Here is a 25420-nt window from a genome sequence, read left to right on the forward strand (position 1 = left end):
TGGCATTCAGAGTGTCAATCTCAAGAACTCCTTTCTTCTGACCAGTCCCATTGTTCACAGGATTCCTTTCAGAAGTGTACATGAATTGGTTATTTGCAACCATTTCAATTAGCTCTTGAGCTTCTGCAGGCGTCTTCTTCAGATGAAGAGATCCTCCAGCAGAGCTATCCAAGGACATCTTAGATAGTTCAGAGAGACCATCATAGAAAATACCTATGATGCTCCATTCAGAAAGCATGTCTGAGGGACATCTTCTGATTAATTGTTTGTATCTTTCCCAAGCTTCATAGAGGGATTCTCCATCCTTCTGTCTGAAGGTTTGGACTTCCACTCTAAGCTTACTCCATCTTTGTGGTGGAAAGAACTTTGCCAAGAAGGCATTGACTAGCTTTTCCCAAGAGTCCAGGCTTTCTTTAGGTTGAGAATCCAACCATATTCTAGCTCTGTCTCTTACAGCAAAAGGGAATAGCATCAGTCTATAGACCTCAGGGTCAACCCCATTAGTCTTGACTGTGTCACAGATTTGCAAGAATTCAGCTAAAAACTGATGAGGATCTTCCATTGGAAGTCCATGGAACTTGCAATTCTGTTGCATTAGAGAAACTAATTGAGGCTTAAGCTCAAAGTTGTTTGCTCCAATGGCAGGGATAGAGATGCTTCTCCCATAGAAATCAGGAGTAGGTGCAGTAAAGTCACCCAGCACCTTCCTTGCATTGTTTGCATTGTTGTTATTTTCGGCTGCCATGTCTTCTTCTTCTTTGAAGAATTCGGTCAGGTCCTCTAAAGAGAGTTGTGCTTTGACTTCTCTTAGCTTTCTCTTCAAGGTCCTTTCGGGTTCAGGGTCAGCTTCAATAAGAATGCCTTTGTCTCTGCTCCTGCTCATATGAAAGAGAAGAGAACAAGAAAATGTGGAATCCTCTATGTCACAGTATAGAGATTCCTTGAAGTGTCAGAGGAAAAGAAAAATAGAAGAAAAGAAGGTAGAAGAATTCGAACTTGATTAGTTAGAGTTCGAATTGTGCATCAAGAAGGAGTAGTATTCCATAAATAGAAGGATGTGAGAAGGAGGGAAGAGGATTTTCGAAAATTAAGTAAAAGATTTTGAAAACATTTTGAAAAACACTTAATTGATTTTCGAAAACAAGAGTGAGAAAGAGATCAAGTGATTTTTGAAAGAGGTTTTGAGATTAGAAATCAAAAAGATTTGATTGAAAACTATTTTGAAAAAGATGTGATTAAAAAGATTTAATTGAAAAGTTATGGTTTTAAAAAGATGTGATTGAGAAGATATGATTTGAAAACAATTTTAAAAGATTTGATTTGAAAACAATTTGAAAAGATATGATTTTAAAAGAAATATTAATGACTTGCCTAACAAGAAAAGATATGATTCAAACATAAAACCTTTCTCAACAGAAAAGGTAACAAATTTGAGATGTTCAATCAAATCATTAATTGTTAGGAAGTATCTTTGAAAAAGGAAAGAAATTGATTTTGAAAACATTTGATTGAAAAGATATGATTTGAAAAAGATTTGATTTTGAAAACTTGAAAAAAATTGATTTTGAAAACAAAATCTTCCCCCTAGCACCATCCTGGCGTTAAACGCCCAGAATGGTATACATTCTGGCGTTTAACGCCCAAAATGCTACCTCTTTGGGCGTTAAACGCCCAACCAGGTGCCCTGGCTGGCGTTTAAACGCCAGTCTGCCTTCTTCACTGGGCATTTTTGAATGCTCAGCTTTTTCTGTGTAATTCCTCTGCAGTATGTTCTGAATCTTCAATTCTTAGTATCATTGACTTGAAAAGACACAAATTAAAAATTTTTTTTGGATTTTTAATAATTAAAATGCAACAAGAAACAAATAACAATGCATGCAAGACACCAAACTTAGCAGTTTGTGTGCTACTGACACTATATGAGACACATGAGCACTCAAGTCAATAGAATTTAAAGATCAAAACAAAGAAGTACATGCATGGATTCGAAAAATATAACAAAAACATGCATTTGACACCAAACTTAAGATGAGACACTAGACTAAAACAAGAAATATTTTTGGTTTTTATGATTTTGTAATTTTTTTTGTGTTTTTCGAAAATTAATTGGAAAAAGATATCAAAATTCTTAATGAGAATTCCAGGAATCAGTGCAATGCTAGTCTAAGACTCCGGTCCAGGAATTAGACATGGCTTCACAGCCAGCCAAGCTTTCAAAGAAAGCTTCGGTCCAAAACACTAGACATGACCAAAGGTCAGCCAAGCCTTAGCAGATCACTGCTCCAAAAGCAAAATTGATGAAAATCAACAAGCTCTTGTGGTGATAGGTTGAAACCTCGGTCCAATCAGATTAGACATGGCTTCTCAGCCAGCCAGATTTCAACAAATCATCATGAAACTCTAGAATTCATCTTCAAGAATTTCGAAAAAAATAAATACCTAATCTAAGCAACAAGATGAACCGTCAGTTGTCCAAACTAGAACAATCCCAGGCATTGTTACCAAAAGCTTGCTCAAAACTTGAACAATCCCCGGCAACGGCGCCAAAAACTTGGTGCGCGAAATTGTGAACAATACTTTTCACAACTCTCATAATCCCTGGTCATGAACTCCAAAAACTTGGTGGTTCAATTCCATGGCATTACACAACTTCGCACAACTAACCAGCAAGTGCACTGGGTCGTCTAAGTAATACCTTACGTGAGTAAGGGTCGATCCCACGGATATTGTTAGCATTGAAGCAAGCTATGGTCATCTTGTAAATCTTAGTCAGGCAAACTCAAATGTATATGATGATGAACGAAAATAACATAGAAGATAAAGATAGTGATACTTATGTATATCATTGGTGTAAGAGCTTCAGACAAGTGTATGAAGATGCCTTCCCTTCCGTCTCTCTGCTTTCCTACTGTCTTCATCCAATCCTTCTTACTCCTTTCCATGGCAAGCTCGTGTAGGGTTTCACTGTTGTCAGCAGCTACCTCCCATCCTCTCATTGGAAATACGTTCCTGATACTCTGTCACAGCATAGGCTATCCATCTGTCGGTTCTCAATCAGACCGGAATAGAATCCAGTGATTCTTTTGGCGTCTGTCACTAACGCCCCGCCCTCAGGAGTTTGAAGCACGTCACAGTCATTCAATCATTGAATCCTACTCAGAATACCACAGACAAGGTTAGACCTTCCGGATTCTCTTGAATGCTGCCATCAGTTCTTGCCTATACCACGAAGACTCTGATCTCATGGAATGGCTGGCTCGTTTGTCAGGCGAGCACTCGGTTGTCAGGCGATCAACCATGCATCATGCAATCAGAAATCCAAGAGATATTCACTAAGCCTCATATGCTTGTAGAACAAGAATGGTTGTCAGTCACCTTGTTCATAGGTGAGAATGATGATGAGCGTCAATCATCACCTTCATCATGTTGAAGAACAAGTGATATCTTGGACAAAGAACAAGCGGAATTGAATAGAAGAACAATAGTAATTGCATTAATACTCGAGGTACAGCAGAGCTCCACACCTTAATCTATGGTGTGTAGAAACTCCACCGTTGAAAATACATAAGAACAAGGTCTAGGCATGGCCGAATGGCCAGCCTCCCAAAGGTCTAAGATAGCATAAAACAAAGATAGCTACCCAGATTCTCATATACAAATACAATAGTACAAGGTCCTACTTATAGAAAACTAGTAGCCTAAGGTGTACAGAAATGAGTAAATGACATAAAAATCCACTTCCGGGCCCACTTGGTGTGTGCTTGGGCTGAGCAATGAAGCATTTTCGTGTAGAGACTTGTCTTGGAGTTAAACGCCAGCTTTTATGCCAGTTTGGGCGTTTAACTCCCATTTAGGTGCCAGTTCCGGCGTTTAACGCTGGAATTTCTGTAGGTGACTTTGAACGCCGGTTTGGGCCATCAAATATTGGGCAAAGTATGGACTATTAAATATTGCTGGAAAGCCCAGGATGTCTACTTTCCAACGCCGTTGAGAGCGCGCCAATTGGGCTTCTGTAGCTCCAGAAAATCCACTTCGAGTGCAGGGAGGTCAGAATCCAACAGCATCTGCAGTCCTTTTCAGTCTCTGAATCAGATTTTTGCTCAGGTCCCTCAATTTCAGCCAGAAAATACCTGAAATCACAGAAAAACACACAAACTCATAGTAAAGTCCAGAAAAGTGAATTTTAACTAAAAACTAATAAAAATATAATAAAAACTAAACTAGAACTACCAAAAACATACTAAAAACAATGCCAAAAAGTGTATAAATTATCCGCTCATCAGTCAGCCAGTTGTAATGAGAACAAGGCAGGTTGTACCTCAATGATCCCCAGCTTCTCCATTACAGAGAGTGGCATTAGATTTATCCCTGACCCCAGATCACATAGAGCTTTTTCAAGGATCATGGTGCCTATGGTACAAGGTATTAAGAACTTGCCAGGATCTTGTTTCTTTTGAGGTAGAATTTTCTGAATCCAAGTATCCAGTTCATTAATGAGTAAGGGAGGTTCACTTTCCCAAGTCTCATTACCAAACAACTTGGCATTTAGCTTCATGATAGCTCCTAAATATTGAGCAACTTGCTCTCCAGTTACATCTTCATCCTCTTCAGAGGATGAATAGTCTTCAGAGCTCATGAATGGCAGAAGGAGATTTAATGGAATCTCTATGGTCTCTGTATGAGCCTCAGATTCCTTTGGATCCTCAATAGGAGACTCCTTCTTGCTTGAGGGACGTCCCAGGAGGTCTCTCTCACTAGGATTTTCGTCCTCCTCCTCCCTTGTGCATTCGGCCATATTGACTATGTCAATGGCCTTGCACTCTCCTTTTGGATTCTCTTCTGTATTGCTTGGGAGAATACTGGGAGGAGTTTCAATGACTTTCTTACTCAGCTGGCCCACTTGTGCCTCCAGATTTCTAATGGAGGATCTTGTTTCACTCATGAAACTGAAAGTGGCTTTTGACAGATCAGAGACTACATTGGCTAAATTAGAAGTGTTTTGTTCAGAATTCTCTGTCTGTTGCTGAGAAGATGATGGATATGGCTTGCTATTGCCCAGCCTGTTGCATCCACCATTGTTAAAGCCTTGTTGAGGCTTTTGTTGATCCTTCCATGAGAAATTTGGATGATTTCTCCATGATGAGTTATAGGTGTTTCCATAAGGTTCACCCATATAATTAACCTCTGCCATGGCAGGGTTCTCAGGATCATAAACTTCTTCAGAAGCTGCCTCTCTAGTACTGTTGGATGCATGTTGCCATCCATTCAGATTTTGAGAGATCATGTTGACCTGTTGAGTCAACACTTTGTTCTGAGCCAATATGGCATTCAGAGTATCAATTTCAAGAACTCCTTTTTTCTGAGGTATCCCATTGTTCACGGAATTCCTCTCAGAAGTGTACATGAACTGGTTATTTGCAACCATGTCAATGAGTTCTTGAGCCTCTTCAGGCGTTTTCTTTACGTGAATAGATCCACCTGCAGAGTGGTCCAATGACATTTTAGAAAATTCAGAGAGACCATAATAGAATATATCTAATATGGTCCATTCTGAAAACATGTCAGATGGACATCTTTTGGTCAGCTGCTTGTATCTTTCCCAAGCTTCATAGAGGGATTCACCATCTTTTTGTTTGAAGGTTTGAACATCCACTCTCAGCTTGCTCAGCTTTTGAGGAGGAAAGAATTTGTCCAAGAAGGCAGTGACCAGCTTATCCCAGGAGTCCAGGCTATCCTTGGGTTGTGAATCCAACCATATTCTAGCTCTGTCTCTTACAGCAAAAGGGAAAAGCATGAGTCTGTAGACTTCAGGATCAACTCCATTCGTCTTTACAGTCTCACAGATCTGCAAGAACTCAGTTAAAAACTGATAAGGGTCTTCAGATGGAAGTCCATAAAACTTGCAGTTTTGTTGCATTAAAGCAACTAGCTGAGGTTTCAGCTCAAAGTTATTGGCTCCAATGGCAGGAATGGAGATGCTTCTTCCATCAAACTTGGACGTTGGCTTTGTGAAGTCACCAAGCATTCTCCTTGCATTATTATTATTATTTTCGACTGCCATCTCCTTCTCTTGTTCGAAAATTTCTGAAAGGTTGTTTCTGGATTGTTGTAATTTAGCTTCTCTTAATTTTCTCTTCAGAGTCCTTTCAGGTTCTGGATCAATTTCAACAAGAGTGTCTTTATCCTTGTTCCTGCTCATATGAAAGAGAAGAAAACAAGAAAAGAAGAGGAATCCTCTATGTCACAGTATAGAGATTCCTTTATGTTAGTAGGAAAAGAAGGGGTAGAAGAATGAAGAGGGAGATTCGGATTTTGGATGAAGAGAGGTGAAGAGAAGTGTTAGTAATTAAATAATTAAATAGAAGAAGAAAAGAGAGAAGAGAAATTTCGAAAATAATTTTTTAAAAAGGGGTTAGTGATTTTCGAAAATTTAGAGATAAAATGTAATTAAAATTAAAACATGAAATAATTAATTAATTAAAAAGAATTTTTGAAAAGGGGATGAGATATTTTCGAAAATTAGAGAGGGAAAAGTAGTTAGGTGGTTTTGAAAAAGATAAGAAACAAACAACAAGTTAGTTAGTTGATTGAAAAAGATTTGAAATCAAAAATTTTTTAAAAAAAGATAGGAAGATAAGAAGTTAGATAAGATATTTTGAAATCGATTTTTGAAAAAGATAAAATTTTTGAAAAAGATCAAAATAAAAGATAAAAAGATTTAATTCAAAAATTTTGAAATTATTTACTTCACTAACAAGAAACTATAAGATAAGATTCTAGAACTTTAAAGATTGAACCTTTCTTAACAAGAAAGTAACAAACTTCAAATTTTTGAACCAAGCACATTAATTATTAGTGAATTTTCGAAAATATGATGTAAAGATAAGGAAAAGATTTTGAAAATAATTTGAAAAATATTTTTGAAATTTTCGAAAAATAGAAAAAATGAAAAAGATATGATTTTTGAAAAAGATTTTAAAAAGATAAGATTTTTTTTTAAATTTGAAATTTTGACTTGACTTGTAAGAAACAACTAATTTTTTAAAAATTTTTGACCAAGTCAACCCAAAATTTCGAAAATTTGGAGGGAAATAAGTAAAAGATATTTTTTGATTTTTGAATTTTTAATTATGAGAGAGAAAAACAACAAAAATACTCAATGCATGAAATTTTTAGATCAAAACCATGAATGCATGCAAGAATGCTATGAATGTCAAGATGAACACCAAGAACACTTTGAAGATCATGATGAACATCAAGAACATAATTTTGAAAAATTTTTGATGCAAAGAAAACATGCAAGACACCAAACTTAGAAATTTTTAATGCTTGGAAAAAAATGAATGCAAAAATGCACATGAAAAACAAGAAAAGACACAAAACAAGAAAACATCAAGATCAAACAAGAGGACTTACCAAGAACATCTTGAAGATCATGAAGAACACTATGAATGCATGGGATTTTCGAAAAATGCAAGAAAATTTTTTAAAAGCATGCAATTGACACCAAACTTAAAAATTGACTCAAGACTCAAACAAGAAACACAAAATAATTTTTTTATTTTTATGATTTTATGAATTTTTTTGAATTTTTATTAATTTTTTTTCGAAAATATTTTTGGAAAAACGAAAAATAAAAGAAAAATTTTGAAAAAGATTTTTTTGAAAAGAAAATTACCTAATCTGAGCAACAAGATGAACCGTCAGTTGTCCATACTCGAACGATCCCCGGCAACGGCGCCAAAAACTTGGTGTTGTTGCCGGATTAAAAACTTGGCACCATTGTGGGTTGGAAACAATTGTTTGAATTGTTGTTCGAAATTGATTGTTCCCCGGCAACGGCGCCAAAAACTTGGTGGACGAAATTGTGATCAATGTTCTAACTATTTTGTATGAGATCATTATTATGGCATCGGTTGAATTCACAACTCCGTTCAACTAACCAGCAAGTGTACTGGGTCGTCCAAGTAATAAACCTTACGTGAGTAAGGGTCGATCCCACGGAGATTGTTGGTATGAAGCAAGCTATGGTCACCTTGTAAATCTCAGTTAGGCAGATTAAAATTGTTTATGGTTTCGGAAATTAATAATAAGAAAATAGATGAAATAATAAAAGGGATAGAACACTTATGCAGATTCATTGGTGGGAATTTCAGATAAGCATATGGAGGTACTGTAAGGCTCAAGGACGCCTGCTCTCCTACTGCTTCAACTCAATCCTTCTTGCTTCTTTCCATGGCAAGCTGTATGTAGGGCATCACCGTTGTCAGTGGCTACATCCCATCCTCTCAGTAAAAATGGTCCTCTGCGGCTGTCACTCGCATGGCTAATCATCTGTCGGTTCTCAATCAGGTTGGAATAGAATCCATTGATTCTTTTGCGCTTGTCATCACGCCCAGCCTTCAGGAGTTTGAAGCTCGTCACAGTCATTCAATCCCAGAATCCTACTCGGAATACCATAGACAAGGTTTAGACTTTCTGGATCCTCATGAATGCCGCCATCTATCTAGCTTATACCACAAAGATTCTGTTGGGAAATCTAAGAGATACACATTCAAGCTCTGTTGCATGTAGAACGGAAGTGGTTGTCAATCACGTGCGTTCATAAGTGGGAATGATAATGAGGGTTATCTAATCATCACATTCATCATGTTCTTGGGTGCGAATGAATATCTTGGAATAAGAATAATAGAGAATTGAATAAAAGAAAATAGAATTGCATTAATACTTGAGGTACAGCAGAGCTCCACACCCTTAATCTATGGTGTGCAGAAACTCCACCGTTGAAAATACATAAGAAAAGGTTCAGGCATGGTCGAATGGCCAGCCCCCATGTGGTCTAAGAACTATGCGTTCAAAGATGTTCTTCAGATCTAAAGTGATCAAAAGATGTCAAATACATTAGTTAAATGTTCTATTTATAATAAACTAGCTCCTAGGGTTTACATGAGTAAGTAATTGATGCATAAATCCACTTCCGGGGCCCACTTGGTGTATGCTTGGGCTGAGCTTGATCAATCCACGAGCTGAGGCTTCTCTTGGAGTTGAACTTCGAGTTATGACGTGTTTTGGGCGTTCAACTCCGGATCATGACGTTTTTCTGGCGTTTAACTCCAGACAGCAGCATGTACTTGGCGTTCAACGCCAAGTTACGTCGTCAATTTCCGAATAAAGTATGGACTATTATATATTGCTGGAAAGCCCTGGATGTCTACTTTCCAACGCCGTTAAGTGCGCGCCATTTGGAGTTCTGTTGCTCCAGAAAATCCATTTCGAGTGCAGGGAGGTCAGATTCCAACAGCATCAGCAGTCCTTTTGTCAGCCTTTTTCAGAGTTTTGCTCAAATCCCTCAATTTCAGTCAGAATTTACCTGAAATCACAGAAAAACACACAAACTCATAGTAAAGTCCAGAAATGTGAATTTAACATAAAAACTAATGAAAACATCCCTAAAAGTAGCTTGAACTTATTAAAAACTACCCAAAAATAATGCCAAAAAGCGTATAAATTATCCGCTCATCAACAGGCTATGAGCTACTTAAGAAAATTAAGGTACTTAGTGTTGTTGCTTTGGTACATACTTAGCCCTTTTAATCTCACTAACACGTATGCATTTTTTGAAAATGTGATATGGCATCATCATCATTATTACTAGCATCTTGCTGCCATATATATTAAGAGAAGAGAAAGGAGTATAGAACTACCTAGAAGAGAAAGGGAAGAGAAAAATATCATATATTTCTATCCACTGCTGTAACAACTTCAGTTTGGCTGGTCTCTAAGCATTCACAACCACTAGAAGATGCATCACAACACCCTTTGCTGCTAAATCTAGAGAAAAAGAAAGAAAATTTTATGTTCTTGTAGAGTTTGTAATATAATTAGATTATAGATGTGGATTGAGAGCTTAGTTGGCTTTGAAAATCTAAGGTTACATATTGGTTTATTGTGTGTACAAGAAGATGCAGTAAATCGACAAACAATGTCCACAGTGGTTGTGAGACAATGACACTTCCTATTCCTAATCATCCTACATTTTCAGTTGGAAGAAACATTAAAGAAGAGCCAACATCAAATGCCTTTGATAAGGATCCTTTGGTCAATGAAGTATCAATTTCAAATATTCTACCTAGATCATTAGTATAAGTGTTCTGTTTTGAAATTGTATAAGTAAATTATGTCTATCTTTTTGAATCATTGTTGTTTAAATTTGTTATAGTGTAGTAGATTCTACTCATCATTCAAATATCTAGTGATAATTTTTTATTTTTTAGTTGATTGAGTATGTTATATCTATTTGTTTAACAAAAAATTGAGTTATTTTGGGTGAAAATTGATCCATTAATTAAATGTTGTAGTTATTGAACTGTGTTGAGATTTGAGAAGTGATCCTATAAATTCCTAATATAGCTAATAAGGCCATGCCGCTATGTTCTATATTGAGATCAAGATTTTGGCTGCTACTGTAGTATGATATAAAAAGAAGCTGCAAACAGATAAAAGGGATTTTCGGTATAATTTGTATATAAATAAGCATAGAGAATAATATTGACAAAATAAAAAGAATTATATGAATATCTTTCATTGATTATTTATATTTCCACCGAATTTTCAATTAGGTCCCTATACTTTTTTTCTTTTCAATTGAGTCCCTAAGGGTATACAAGTAATTTCACAATTTACTAACATTTTTTTTACGTTTAACGTTAACAAGGACTAAATTGAAACAAAAAATAATGTATAGGGAACCAATTGAAAAGAAAAAAATATAAGGACCTAATTGAAAATTCGGTGAAACTATAGAGACCAACAGAGTAATTAAACCTTTAATATTATATGTATACATTAAAATAGTAATATATAATTTGCATACATAAATAGTGATATTTTTTAATATATAAGTTATAATTTATTGATATAGAATTATAGCTTATTTTCCTGTTATTTGAGCCAACTCGTGAGTTTTCGGTGAAGCGAGCTTGAACTTAAGAAATAACTTCGATTATTAATGAGTCAAACTGTGAGTCAGGCAATTTTTGTGAGTTGAGCTTGAGTTTAGTTTAGTTTGCTTCAGTTCGGCTCACTTCTAGCACGAGTCGCAATGAACAAAATTAAATAAAATGGAACAATAAATAGAATTCCGTTATACATCCAAGTATTTTTGCCGACCAAATACAATTAAGTTGGTCAAAATTCAACAAAAATTACTCACAAAAAGTGCGTAAAAATCATGCACTTTTTCATGAATTTTCTCTCTTCATCGTTCTTTTATTGCTGCTATTGTTGCTATAATTTTTTTATTTTTTTATTCTTCTTCTTTTTTCTGGTGTTATTGTAGTATTTTTCATTTTTTATTTATCTTTTATTATTTTTTTTCTTATAAAGGTAAAAAATTGACGAATCGGTTATATGATGAGTTCATCAGTTTTCAATTCAACTGATCAGTTCGAGTCGGTCTATATACCTATTTTGATCCTCAAAAAACTTCAAACCAGACACTTTAGTCCCTAACTAAAATTAATTACTCGATTAGTGACGATTAAATTTTTGACGGTTTAGAATTTTACAAATGAAATCTCGTCGAAGTATAGTCTCTAAACCAACAATAATCCTCTCATACAAAAATTTGTTTGTCACAAGTACAAACCCCTAAAATCTATAAACCGAAGTATTTAAACCTCGGGTCGTTCTCCCTAGGATTTACAATAAAGTGTCTTGTTATTGGTTGTGAGTTATGATTGGGGTTTTTAAGATTTTGGACAAGAAATATAAATGGCAAGAAAATAAACTAACAACTAACAAAGCTCTTGGCAAGATATGAGAACTAGAAATCCTATCCTAGTTATCCTTCTCAATTGTGATGAGAATTGTGTATTGCTCCCACTTAGTTAACCTCTAACCATGGAGGAAAGTCAAGTGGATGAATTAATTTGGTTCCTCAAGTCCTAATCAACTCCTAAAGGAATGACTAGCTTTAGAGGCATTCAAATCAATTAGCAACTTCTAATTATCAATCAACAAAGGAGTTAGATAACTCAAGAGTCACTAATTACTCTACCTAGGCCAAGAGGAACAAAATCTACACTAAAATCCAACCAAGCATTTTATCAAACACTTGGAAGGCATAAAAGGGAAACATAGTAAATCAACAACAAGAATGAATTCTAACAACAATTATTGAAAGGAAATAACAACAACAATCAAAAGAAACACATTTATTATGAATTACTTTTATTGAATTGAAAGAGAGTAAAAGGAACAATACTAGATCTATAACAAAATACAAGAACAACATAAAGGAAATTGCAATAAAAGAATGGAAGAAGAATGAATGTAACAACAAGGAATTGAGAAGATAGAAATAGGAGAAGATGAATCTAAATCTCAATCTAAGAACTAAACCTAATCCTAATCCTAATTCTAGAGAGAAGTGAGAGCTTCTCTCTCTAGAAACTAACTCTAACTAAACTATCTATCTAATGATCTAGAATTAGTCTATGGATGTGAATGTGTGTTAATCCCCTTCAATCCTTGGCTCTTATATGCATTTTGGCGCCAAAGTTGGTTGCTAAAACCTTCCAAAATCGCCAGGCACGTGTTGTAATAAAAGAATCACATGCGGGCTACGACGCGTGCGCGCACGGTACGCGTGCGCGTCCTTGTCCTGTGTCGCGATGTGCGCGCGAGCGCCTTGTGCGCGTACGCGTGCTTGGCCGAGATCAATTCTTTGGCTTTTTGTGCTTCTCTCCACTTGCATGCTTCCTTCCTTGCTTTCTTTGATCCATGCCTAGCCTATTTCAATCCTGGAATTACTAGCAAACACATCAAGGCATCTTATGGAATCAAAATAAGGCTTAAAAAGCATGTTTTTACACTTAAGCACAAATATGGGAGAGATGACAAAATCATGCTAATTCCTAGGCTAAATGTGACAAAAGGCTATCAAGATGCTCTAAATTCAATACAAAATAAACCGTCAAATTGGGGTTTGTCAACCTCCCCACACTTAAGCCTTAGCATGTCCTCATGCTAAAATAAGAAGGAACTAAGGGTTATGACATTGAATGCAACTAAACTATGTGAATCCTATCTAAAGGCAACTATCTAAAGCAATTGGAAATGCTTAGTTCAAACAAATCAATTCCCAAGAGAGCATGCATAAGCACAAGAGCTAGGCATATAGGAACTAAGTCCAAACCACAATTGTATTGAATTGTCATAAAGAGTTCAAACTTGCAAGAATATAAATAATATGGGTGAACACATGTGATTGAACTTTTGAACCCTCACCGGATGTGTATCCGCTCTATTAACTCAAGTGTTTAAGGGTTAATTCACTCAATTCTCTTCTAATCATGTTTTCCAAAATTTGATTTTCTTCTAACAATCAACACTTATTCAATGCATGCATACATTCATCATGAGGTCTTCTATTTAGGTTGTAATGGGGTTAGGGTCAAGGTAGGATCATTTATGGTTAAGTGGACTAGGATTTGAATCTTTGATTAGCATAGACTTTCCCACCTAACTATATAATGACCTATACAAATGCAAGCTATCCTAACTACCCATTCTTCACTTTTTCTTACATACTCATGCATTCTTATTTGATTCATAACACCTATGCATTGATTCCTTTTTATTGACTTCACTTTGGGGCATTTTGTCCCTTCTTTATTGTATTATTTTTTTCTTTTTCCATCGTCATTTTTTTTCATTTTTTTTTCATTCATTCATTTTTTTCTTTTCTTTATATACTTTTTTTTTCTTTTTCTTCTTTCAAACTACATACAAGAACATCAATGCATAAGGTCTTTACATTTAATCAATACATGAATATGTACCCAATTCCTAAACATGAAAGTGTACTACCCCTTTTATCCTATCCAATGTTCCCAAGCCTCACCAACTTTGAATAACAAACACTCTCACTAGCCTAGGCTAATCAAAGATCCAAACAAGGACTTTTCATTGGTTTTCCGCCTTGGGCTTGTAATGAGCTAAATTGAGAATAAGTTGGTTAAGCATAGGCTCAAAATTGGCTAACAAAGGAATATAAAAGGGTTGGCTATTTGGGTAAGTGGCTAATGAAGTGATGGCCTCAATCATATAAATGCATAAATACAAGAAATAATTGGACATATAGAATCAAGCAAATCAAGGATCACAATCATAAAAAGAGAACAATTTCACACAAGAATGGGAAATAAGTGGTTATAAAATGTAACCACATCAATAGGTTCAAGTCTCACAAGCTTGTGTTCTTAGTTCAATACATGCTTCACAAAGTATGAAATTCAAGCAAGTCTCACCAAAAATTTTCTTTCAATCAATTGGGTCAATGCTCTATATTTAACTTTTTTTTTCTTGAAAAATCTCAATGTTTAACTAAGCATTGTTGTGATTGAAAAGTTCAAAGATTTTCTTAGTTCACCCTTTCCTTTTTCACTTAAAACCAATATGTTATGCAAAAAGGGTGACTAAATATTTGCAATCCAAAGTACGATTTCTAATCACAACTACAAACTAAAAATAAAGATAAATAAAAATGTATAAAGAAAAATCCAACTAAAAGTACGGAATCCATCATCCAAAATATCTAAAATATCCAAAAGCATCAAAATATCTAAAATCCAAAATAAGCAATAAAAGTATCCAAAGCAAACTAAAAATGCATCAAAATATATACAAAATGTGCAAAGTAAGATAACTAGGCTGAAAAGTTCACCGGTTCCCAAATAATGCTACCGGTGCCCTCCCCACACTTAAAACCAAGCATCGTCCTCGATGCTAAACCGGAGGATCAGTGGGAGGTACAACGATAGGTGCTGGCTCTGGCTGTGGCTGTGGGACCGGCTCCTCTTGAGTCTGTGGCGGCTCTGTAGTGTTAGGGGCATCCTGCTGAACCGGTGCCTCCGCATCCTCCTCCTGACGATCCTGCTCATCGGAGGCCGGAGAGTCGGAAAGCGGAGGTAGCTCAGCACCCAAGGAAATGAGAGCCTGGTCCATCCGATCTAATCGGCGTCTGACATGGCGTCTCTCGCGCTCTAGGAACCGGAAAAGACACTGGACCAGGAGATAGGTAGGCTCAGGTGCTGCTGGAGGATTTGTAGATGATGAGGGAGCTGCTGTGGAGGATGATGTGGCAGCTGTAGGGGCTGATGGTGAAGGCGTCCCCATGACAGCTCTAGCCCGAGAGCGGCGTCTAGCAGGTGGCCTCTCGTGCACCCAACCACCCCAGGGGATAGTAACCTCCCTGTCATCAGCATCAGGGGGTGGTGGTCGCACATCATCGTCCAACCATGGGACCTCAGCTAGGGCCGCCATACTCGTGACCAAGGTAGGAAATGGGAGTAGGCCACGAATATGTGCCCGCCACATGCACTGTCTAATAAGTCTAGGGAAGGAGACATCCTTCCCCTCCATGACGCAACCAATCAGCAGGAGCATCTCCATGGGGATCTCAGAAAAGTGGGTGGTAGGCAGGACGTAGTGGGCGAAGATCATCTGCCAAGTCCTAGCCTCCCTAGTCAAATGGGTAAACAACATCCCCTTGGGCTTGGTGTTGCCCGCATCCATAACCCATGTAGCATCCGGTATCCCAATCACGCGCCGAAGCGCCTCATAGTCAAAAGTCATGGTATGGATGGCTATCTCAGCCTGCTGATGGGCACATAGATCATCCGGAATATGCCGACACTGTAATGCCTCTCCAATGGCGGTTTCAGTGATCATGATCTCCCTACCCCGCACCTGAACCAAATCCAATGTCGGACGGAAGAAATTGCAGTAAAACTCCTTCACCCACGATATATTGATATCACCCAACTCTCGGTCAACAAAGTCAATACCTAAGTCAAGGATCCGACCGGTAATGGACCGTCTCACATCATTAGGTAGGAGCAACTTTTTCTCAGTATTCAGCTTAATGGTCCGATATCTAGAAAACCGAAGCTCACAGTAGAGATTGGGGAATTTGTCTGGATTGGTAGAAGGCAACTGCTGATTTTCTTTTTCTTCCTCACTTAACGGATTCTTAGCATAATGCTTGTAGATGGAAGGAATGGAGGGGGTAGAGTGTTTTCGCTTCTTAGAGGCAGTGGCTATGGCTTTGCCTTTGTCCGACATCCTGAAAGATATGATAGAATATATAAAACATTTAGCATGTAACAAAGAAGGCATGTTCAGGATACAATTGGCAAAAACAATCATGATGTTGCAATGAATATGTAAAAGTGAACAAGCAAACCAAAAAAAATTGCAAAGTTCATTAAGGTCAACAACTCATATTCAAAAGGCAATAATATCATCATATAATTGAAAGAAATGTTAAGGATGGTTAAAGGTGAGTGGAAGTTAGATGGTTAAAGAAATTAGTAGGTCAGAAAAGTAGATTAGCGATATGATGATATTGATGCGCAATGAAAAGGAAAGTTGTGGTTCATGTTCACAGTGAATAATGAAAATCTAGGAAGTCAAAAAGAAATGGAAATTTGCCCAAAATTGAATTAAAGACTTAAAATGAAACTAATTTCCTTGAAAATCGGGCAGCATTCCGGCTTAAAATTGGACGTTCCCGGATAGCAATTAGCACCATTATCATAGAAAACAATACCAAACAAGCACAACAGCAGTCAGATCTTATTGGGCAACACATTTTGCATGAAACAACAACCCAAAATCAACATACAATACCTAAGGAAGCAAACAGCAAATAAGCACATACGGAGCAATTATCAGGCCTAGAATCCTCTATCCAGCCCTAGCTACCTAACCACAATTATTTCTATCTAACCTAACATACAAAATTTGAATTCAAACTAACTAACATGTAATTAGACTACTTAATAGAAATGAACAATAAAAGGAAAAGCAGAAAAGATACAGAATTGGAGCAGGAACCTGGGAGCAGGGGAATTAATAATGGAAGGGAGAATGGGGGGGGGCAGTAGGGCCCGGGGCTGCGCCGCCGTGGACGGTGGCCGAAAAGATGAGTGGCGGCGGTGATGGAGGTTCGGCTAAGAGAAAGAGGGGAGAGGGAGTGGATGAGAGAAGCCGAGGTGAATGAATGAGAGAGAGAGTGAGGCGGTGAGCAGTGGCGGCTGCGGTGGACGGCGGCGGTGGTGGCCGCGGACAAAGATGAGATTGAGAGCCGGAAGGGAGAGAGAAAAAGAGTGAGTGGAGGAGAGAGAGAGAACGAGGACGAGTGAGGTGACGGTGGGAGGGGGTGCGGCCGCTAGTGGTGGTCGCTGGAGTAGCAGAGGCGGTTATGGGGGAAGAGAAGAGGAAGAAGAAAATGGAGGTTGGGGAAGGAGTGTGCGCGACTGCGCAGCGCGTCGCGCATTAGGGTTATCCCTATTTTTAAATCGGCGTGCGCGCGCACCTTGTGCGTCCGCGTCCATTGAGAGAACGTGGGCCCTACGCGCGCGCGTACCGCGCGCTTAAGCGTGGATGAGAAAAATGGGAAAGGACGCGTGCGCGTACAGTGCGCGCACACGAGCATGGAGTTGGGCTAGGGGCTTAGAGTTGGCCCAACTCAGGCCTAACTCTCTGGAGAATGGCCTGGGAGTTGCGCTATCAGATCGGCGCGCACGCGGAATGTACGCGTCCGCGCGCAGTGAGAATATTTGGAGATCCACGCGTGAGCGTGCAGTGCGCTCTAGCGTGGGATGGCAGAATAGGTATGAGCGCGTGCGCGTACAGTGCGCGCACGCGTACATGAGATTGGGCCTGAGGCTTAGAATGGGCTTGAGGCACGCCCAACTCTCGGGTCCGTGGCTTAGTTTGGTGGCAGCACGCAAGAGCGCGCGCGCGGCAAGTGCGCGTTCGCATAAGTTGATGATTTATGACAAGATGATGCGCGCGCGGCAAGTGCGCGTTCGCGCGAAGCAAGTTGGGCCAGGGGCTTAAGGGTGGCCTAGAACTGGCTCAACTCTCTGTGGATTGGCTTAATCGTTGCAGCAGCAAATCGGCGCGGGCGCGGCAAGTGCGCATCCGCGTGAACGTCCATGTGCTAAAAGACGGCGCGCACGCACGTTGTGCGCGTCCGCGTGGATCATGTTGGGATCAAGGCATAGTGTTTGCCCAAGGGAGGCCCAACTCTCGGGAGTGTGGCTCATGGTGCGTCCACACAGGGACGCGTGCGCGTACATGGTGCGCGCGCGTCCAACCCCCTTCTCTCTTTTTTTTTTTTTTTTTTCAGAAAACAAATTGCTGGGTGCTCCCCTTAGTGTTCACAACTCTTATTCACTCAACCATCATACAATTCACAAAAATACAATTCTTTTGATATTATTCATCTACTACTAAACATAACATGCATGTGACTAAGCTAACAATTAAGTTGTACAAACAAATTTGTATGAAACATCTGATGAGCGGATAATTTGTACGCTTTTTGGCATTGTTTTTAGTATGTTTTTGGTAGTTTTAGTTGAGTTCTTAGTATATTTTTATTAGTTTTTAGTTAAAATTCACTTTTCTGGATTTTACTATGAGTTTGTGTGTTTTTCTGTGATTTCAGGTATTTTCTGGCTGAAATTGAGGGATCTGAGCAAAAATCTGATTCAGAGACTCAAAAGGACTGCAGATGCTGTTGGATTCTGACCTCCCTGCACTCGAAGTGGATTTTCTGGAGCTACAGAAGCCCAATTGGCGCGTTCTCAACGGCATTGGAAAGTAGACATCCTGGGCTTTCCAGCAATATATGATAGTCCATACTTTGCCCAAGATTTGATGGCCCAAACCGGCGTTCAAAGTCACCTACAGAAATTCCAGCGTTAAACGCTGGAACTGGCACCTAAATGGGAGTTAAACGCCCAAACTGGCACCAAAGCTGGCGTTTAACTCCAAGAAGAGTCTCTACACGAAAATGCTTCATTGCTCAGCCTAAGCACACACCAAGTGGGCCCGGAAGTGGATTTTTATGTCATTTACTCATCTCTGTACACCCTAGGCTACTAGTTTCCTATAAGTAGGACGTTTTACTATTGTATTTTCATCTTGGTTCTTCTGGTTCCCTCTCTGGGGCCGAAACCAATGATCACTCTTGTTCTTATGTATTTTCAACGGTGGAGTTTCTACACACCATAGATTAAGGTGTGGAGCTCTGCTGTACCTCGAGTATTAATGCAATTACTATTGTTCTTCTATTCAATTCCGCTTGTTCTTTGTCCAAGATATCACTTGTTCTTCAACTTGATGAATGTGATGATCCGTGACACTCATCATCATTCTCACCTATGAATAAAGTGACTGACAACCACTCTTGTTCTACAAGCAATCAAGGCTCTAGTGTTTATCTCTTGGATTCCTGATACACGATGCATGGTTGATCGCCTGACAACCGAGTGCTCGCCTGACAACCGAGCCAGCCATTCCGTGAGATCAGAGTCTTCGTGGTATAGGCGAGAACTGATGGCGGCATTCAAGAGAATCCGGAAGGTCTAACCTTGTCTGTGGTATTCTGAGTAGGATTCAATGATTGAATGACTGTGACGTGCTTCAAACTCCTAGCAGGCGGGGCGTTAGTGACAGACGCAAAAGAATCGATGGATTTTATTCCGGCCTGACCGAGAACCGACAGCTGATTAGCCATATGCTGTGACAGAGCATGGGAACATTTTCACTGAGAGGATGGGAGGTAGCCACTGACAACGGTGAAACCCTACATGAGCTTGCCATGGAAAGGAGTAAGAAGGATTGGATGAAGACAGTAGGAAAGCAGAGAGACGGAAGGGAAGGCATCTTCATACGCTTATCTGAAGCTCTCACCAATGATATACATAAGTATCTCTATCTTTATCTTTATGCTTTATTCGTTTATCACTATACCCATTTGAGTCTGCCTGACTGAGATTTACAAGGTGACCATAGCTTGCTTCATACCAACAATCTCCGTGGGATCGACTCTTACTCACGTAAGGTATTACTTGGACGACCCAGTGCACTTGCTGGTTAGTTGTGCGAAGTTGTAGTGATCACAATTTCGCGCACCAAGTTTTTGGCGCCGTTGCCGGGGATTGTTCGAGTATGGACAACTGACGGTTCATCTTGTTGCTTAGATTAGGTATTTTTCTTCAGAGTTCTTAAGAATGAATTCTAGTGTTTCAGGGTGATGTTCTTATCATCACCAAAGCTGATTGATTCTCATCAATTTAGCTCTTGAATGCAATGTCCTGCTGAAGCTTGGCCGGCCATGTCTAATTCCTTTAGACTAAAGATTTAGACTAACATTGCACGATTCCTGGAATTCTCATTAAGAATTTTGATACCTTTATTTTCCTTTTCACTTAATTTTCGAAAAAGCACAAAAAAATTACAAAATCATAAAATCCAAAAATATATCTTGTTTGAGTCTAGAGTCTCATCTTAAGTTTAGTATCAATTGTATGTTTCTGTTCTTATTGCATTCATGCATGTGTCCTCATTGATCTTCAAGTTGTTCTTGATGATTTCCTTGTTTTGATCTTTGAATTCTATTGACTTGAGTGTTTTGTTATATGCATTCTCATTTTGTTAGTGTCAATGGTATACAAACTGCTAAGTTTGGTGTCTTGCATGCATTATTATTTGATTTTAGTTGCATTTTGATTATTCCTTATTATTAAAAATCCAAAAATATTTTTAATTTGTGTCTTTTCAAGTCAATAATATAGAGAATTGAAGATTCAGAACATACTGCAGAGGAATCACACAGAAAAAGCTGGGCATTCAAAAATGCCCAGTGAAGAAGACAGACTGGCGTTTAAATGCCAGCCAGGGTGCCTGGCTGGGCGTTTAACGCCCAAAAGGGTATAGTTTTGGGCGTTAAACGCCAGAATATGCACCATTCTGGGCGTTTGACGCCAGGATGGCACAAGGGGGAGGATTTTGTTTTCAAATCAATTTTTTTTCAAGTTTTCAAAATCAAATCTTTTTCAAATCATATATTTTCAATCAAATGTTTTCAAAATCAATTTCTTTCCTTTTTCAAAGATACTTACTAACAATTAATGATTTGATTGAACATCTCAAGTTTGTTGCCTTTTCTGTTGAGAAAGGTTTAATGTTTGAATCATATCTTTTCTTGTTAGGCAAGTCATTAATTTATAAAATCAAATCTTTTTAAAATTGTTTTCAAATCATATCTTTTTAAAATTGTTTTCAAATCATATCTTCTCAATCACATCTTTTTAAAACCAATCATATCTTTTTAACCACATCTTTTTCAAAATAGTTTTCAATCAAATCTTTTTGATTTCTAATTTCAAAATCTTTTTCAAAAATCACTTGATTTCTTTTCCACTCTTATTTTCGAAAATCAATTAAGTGTTTTTCAAAATATTTTCAAAATCTTTCAACTCAATTTTCGAAAATTACTTCCCTTCTATTTATGAACTAACTCTATTCCTTAATGCAAAATTCGAACTCCATCTTCTTTGATAAGTTCGAATTTTCTACTTCTGTCTTCTACTTTCTTTTCCTCTGACACCTTAAGGAATCTCTATACTGTGACATAGAGGATTCCATACTTTCTTGTTTTCTTCTCTTTCATATGAGCAGGAACAAAGACAAAGGCATTCTTGTTGAAGCTGACCCTGAACCTGAAAGGACCTTGAAGCGAAAGCTAAGAGAAGCTAAGGCACAACTCTTTATTGAGGACCTGACCGAATTCTTCAAAGAAGAAGAACCCATGGCAGCCGAAAACAACAAAACCAACAATGCAAGGAAGGTGCTGGGTGACTTTACTGCACCTACTCCCGACTTCTATGGGAGAAGCATCTCTATCCCTGCCATTGGAGCAAACAACTTTGAGCTTAAGCCTCAATTAGTTTCTCTAATGCAATAGAATTGCAAGTTCCATGGACTTCCAATGGAAGATCCTCATCAGTTTTTAGCTGAGTTCTTACAAATCTGTGACACAGTCAAGACTAATGGGGTTGACCCTGAGGTCTACAGACTGATGCTATTCCCTTTTGCTATAAGAGACAGAGCTAGGATATGGTTGGACTCACAACCTAAAGAAAGCCTGGACTCTTGGGAAAAGCTAGTCAATGCCTTTTTGGCAAAGTTCTTTCCACCTCAAAAATTGAGTAAGCTTAGAGTGGAAGTCTAAACCTTCAGACAGAAGGATGGAGAATCCCTCTATGAAGCTTGGGAAAGATACAAACAATTAATCAGAAAATGTCCTTCAGACATGCTTTCTGAATGGAGCATCATAGGTATTTTCTATGATGGTCTCTCTGAACTATCCAAGATGTCTTTGGATAGCTCTGTTGGAGGATCTCTTCATCTGAAGAAGACGCCTACAGAAGCTCAAGAGCTAATTGAAATGGTTGCAAATAACCAATTCATGTACACTTCTGAAAGGAATCCTGTGAACAATGGGACAAGTCAGAAGAAAGGAGTTCTTGAGATTGATACTCTGAACGCCATTTTGGCTCAGAACAAGATATTGACTCAACAAGTCAATTTGATTTCTCAAAGTCTGTCTGGAATGCAAAATGCACCAAGCAGTACTAAGGATGCTTCATCTGAAGAAGAAGCTTATGATCCTGAGAACTCTTCAATGGAAGAGGTGAATTACTTAGGAGAACCCTATGGAAACACCTATAATTCTTCATGGAGAAATCACCCAAATTTCTCATGGAAGAATCAAGAGAGACCTCAACAAGGTTTCAACAACAACAATGGTGGAAGAAACAGGTTTAGCAATGGCAAGCCTTTTCCATCATCTTCTCAGCAACAGACAGAGAATTCTAAGCAGAACCCCTCTGACTTAGCAACCATGGTCTCTGATCTAATCAAAACCACTCAAAGTTTCATGACTGAAACAAGGTCCTCCATTAGGAATTTGGAGGCACAAGTGGGACAGCTGAGCAAGAAAATTACTGAACTCCCTCCAAGCACTCTTCCAAGCAATACAGAAGAAAATCCAAAAGGAGAGTGCAAAGCCATAACCATGGCCGAATTTGGAGAGGAAGGAGGGGAAGTGAACGCCACTGAGGAAGACCTCAATGGGCGTGCACTAACCTCCACTGAGTTTCCCAATGAGGAACCATGGGAATCTGAGGCTCAAAATGAGACCATAGAGATTCCATTGGACTTACTTCTGCCTTTCATGAGCTCTGATGAGTATTCCTCCTCTGAAGAGGATGAGTATGTCACTGAAGAGCAAGTTGCTAAATACCTTGGAGCAATCATGAAGCTAAATGACAAGTTATTTGGAAATGAGACTTGGGAGGATGAACCTCCTTTGCTCACCAAAGAACTGGATAACTTGTCTAGGCAGAAATTACCTCAAAAGAGACAAGATCCTGGGAAGTTTTCAATACCTTGTACCATAGGCACCATGACCTTCAAGAAGGCTCTGTGTGACTTAGGGTCAAGTGTGAACCTCATGCCTCTCTCTGTAATGGAGAAGCTAGGGATCTTTGAGGTACAAGCTGCAAGAATCTCACTAGAGATGGCAGACAACTCAAGAAAACAAGCTCATGGACTTGTAGAGAATGTTTTGGTAAAAGTTGAAGACCATTACATCCCTACTGATTTCATAGTCCTAGAGACTGGGAGGTGCATGGATGAATCCATCATCCTTGGTAGACCCTTCCTAGCCACAGCAAAGGCTGTGATTGATGTTGATGGAGGTGAACTGATCATTAAAGTGAATGAAAAATCCTTGGTGTTTAAAGCTCAAGGATATCCCTCTGTCACCATGGAGAAGAAGCATGAAGAGCTTCTCTCAAATCAGAGACAAACAGAGCCCCCACAGTCAAACTCTAAGTTTGGTGTTGGGAGGCCACAACCAAACTCTAAGGTTGGTGTTGAACCCCCACATTCAAACTCTAAGTTTGGTGTTGGGAGGTTCCAACATTGCTCTGAGTATCTGTGAGGCTCATTGAGAGCCCTCTGTCAAGCTACTGACATTAAAGAAGCGCTTGTTGGGAGGCAACCCAATGTTATATTTTATATATTTTCTTTTGTTATTTTATGTTTTTTTTGTAGGTTGATGATCATGAGAAGTCACAAAATCAATTGAAAAAGCAAAAACAGAATGAAAAACAGGAAGAAAAACAGCACACCCTGGAGGAAGAACCCACTGGCGTTTAAACGCCAGTGAGGCTAGCAGTTGGGCGTTTAACGCCCAGTCTGGCACCATTCTGGGCGTTTAACGCCAGAAAGGGGCACCAGACTGGCGTTAAACGCCAGGAAAGGGCAAGAACCTGGCGTTAAACGCCAGAAATGGGCACCAGCCCGGCGTTTAACGCCAGATTTGGCACAAAACGTGATTTTGATTGCCATTTGGTGCAGGGATGACTTTTTCTTGACACATCAGGATCTGTGGACCCCACAGGATCCCCACCAACCCCACCACCCTCTCTCTTCTTCACGCATTCACCAATCACCTCAACATCTCTTTCTCTTCACCACTCACATCCATCCTTCATAAACCACCACCTCTCCCCCTCTTTGGCCGAACACAAAGCCATTCCCTTCTTCCTCATTTCTTCTTCTTCTACTCTCTTCTTTCTTCTTTTGCTCGAGGACGAGCAAACCTTTTAAGTTTGGTGTGGTAAAAGCATTGCTTTTTGTTTTTCCATAACCATATATGGCATCCAAGGCCGGAGAAACCTCTAGAAAGAGGAAAGGGAAGGCAAAAGCTTCCACCTCCGAGTCATGGGAGATGGAGAGATTCATCTCAAGGGTGCATCAAGACCACTTCTATGAAGTTGTGGCCATGAAGAAGGGTCAACTTTGATCAAAAGGTTGGACCAAGTCCTCATAGATATCTGTGAAGAGGACGCCCAATGGAAGAGAAATTCAAGAGGGAAGCCGGTTCAACTGAGAAGGCATGACCTCAAGCCCATCACTAAGAAAAGAATGGAGCAAACAAGAGATCCTCCTCCTCAAAGAATCATGAGAGAGGAGCAACAAAGACAAGGAAGAGACATTGAGGAGCTCAAGCACTCCATAGGATCTTCAAGAGGAAGAACAAGCCGCCATCACTAAGGTGGACCCGTTCTTTAATCTTCTTGTTCTTTATTTTTCTGTTTTTCAAAAATTATGCTTTATGTTTATCCATGTTTGTGTCTTATGATCATTAGTATCTTAGTGTCTATGCCTTAAAGCTATGAATGTCCTATGAAATCCATCACCTTTCTTAAATGAAAACTGTTTTTATTACAAAAGAACAAGAAGTACAGGATTTCAAATTCATCTTTAAAACTAGCTTAATTAGTTTGATGTGGTGACAATACTTTTTGTTTTCTGAATGTATGCTTAAACAGTGCATAAGTCTTTTGAATTTGTTGTTCATGAATGTTAAAATTGTTGGCTCTTGAAAGAATGATGAAAAAGGAGACATGTTACTGAGGATCTGAAAAATCATAAAAATGATTCTTGAAGCAAGAAAAAGCAGTGAATACAAAAAAAAAAAGAG

At 38.8% G+C, this 25420-nt stretch overlaps 2 non-coding genes across 2 annotated transcripts; one reads left to right on the forward strand and one right to left on the reverse strand.

Annotated features, from left to right (window-relative positions):
• The first annotated feature begins 232 nt into the window (after positions 1–232).
• LOC130953106 (small nucleolar RNA R71) lies at positions 233–340 on the forward strand. Its single transcript, XR_009075280.1, has one exon. It is a non-coding gene; the product is annotated as a small nucleolar RNA R71 (small nucleolar RNA).
• Positions 341–22075: 21735 nt separating this feature from the next.
• Positions 22076–22183, reverse strand: LOC130953218 (small nucleolar RNA R71). The gene has a single exon (XR_009075391.1). It is a non-coding gene; the product is annotated as a small nucleolar RNA R71 (small nucleolar RNA).
• Positions 22184–25420: the final 3237 nt, after the last annotated feature.

This window comes from Arachis stenosperma, chromosome 9, assembly GCF_014773155.1.
Source record: "Arachis stenosperma cultivar V10309 chromosome 9, arast.V10309.gnm1.PFL2, whole genome shotgun sequence".
NCBI classification, from domain to species: domain Eukaryota; kingdom Viridiplantae; phylum Streptophyta; class Magnoliopsida; order Fabales; family Fabaceae; genus Arachis; species Arachis stenosperma.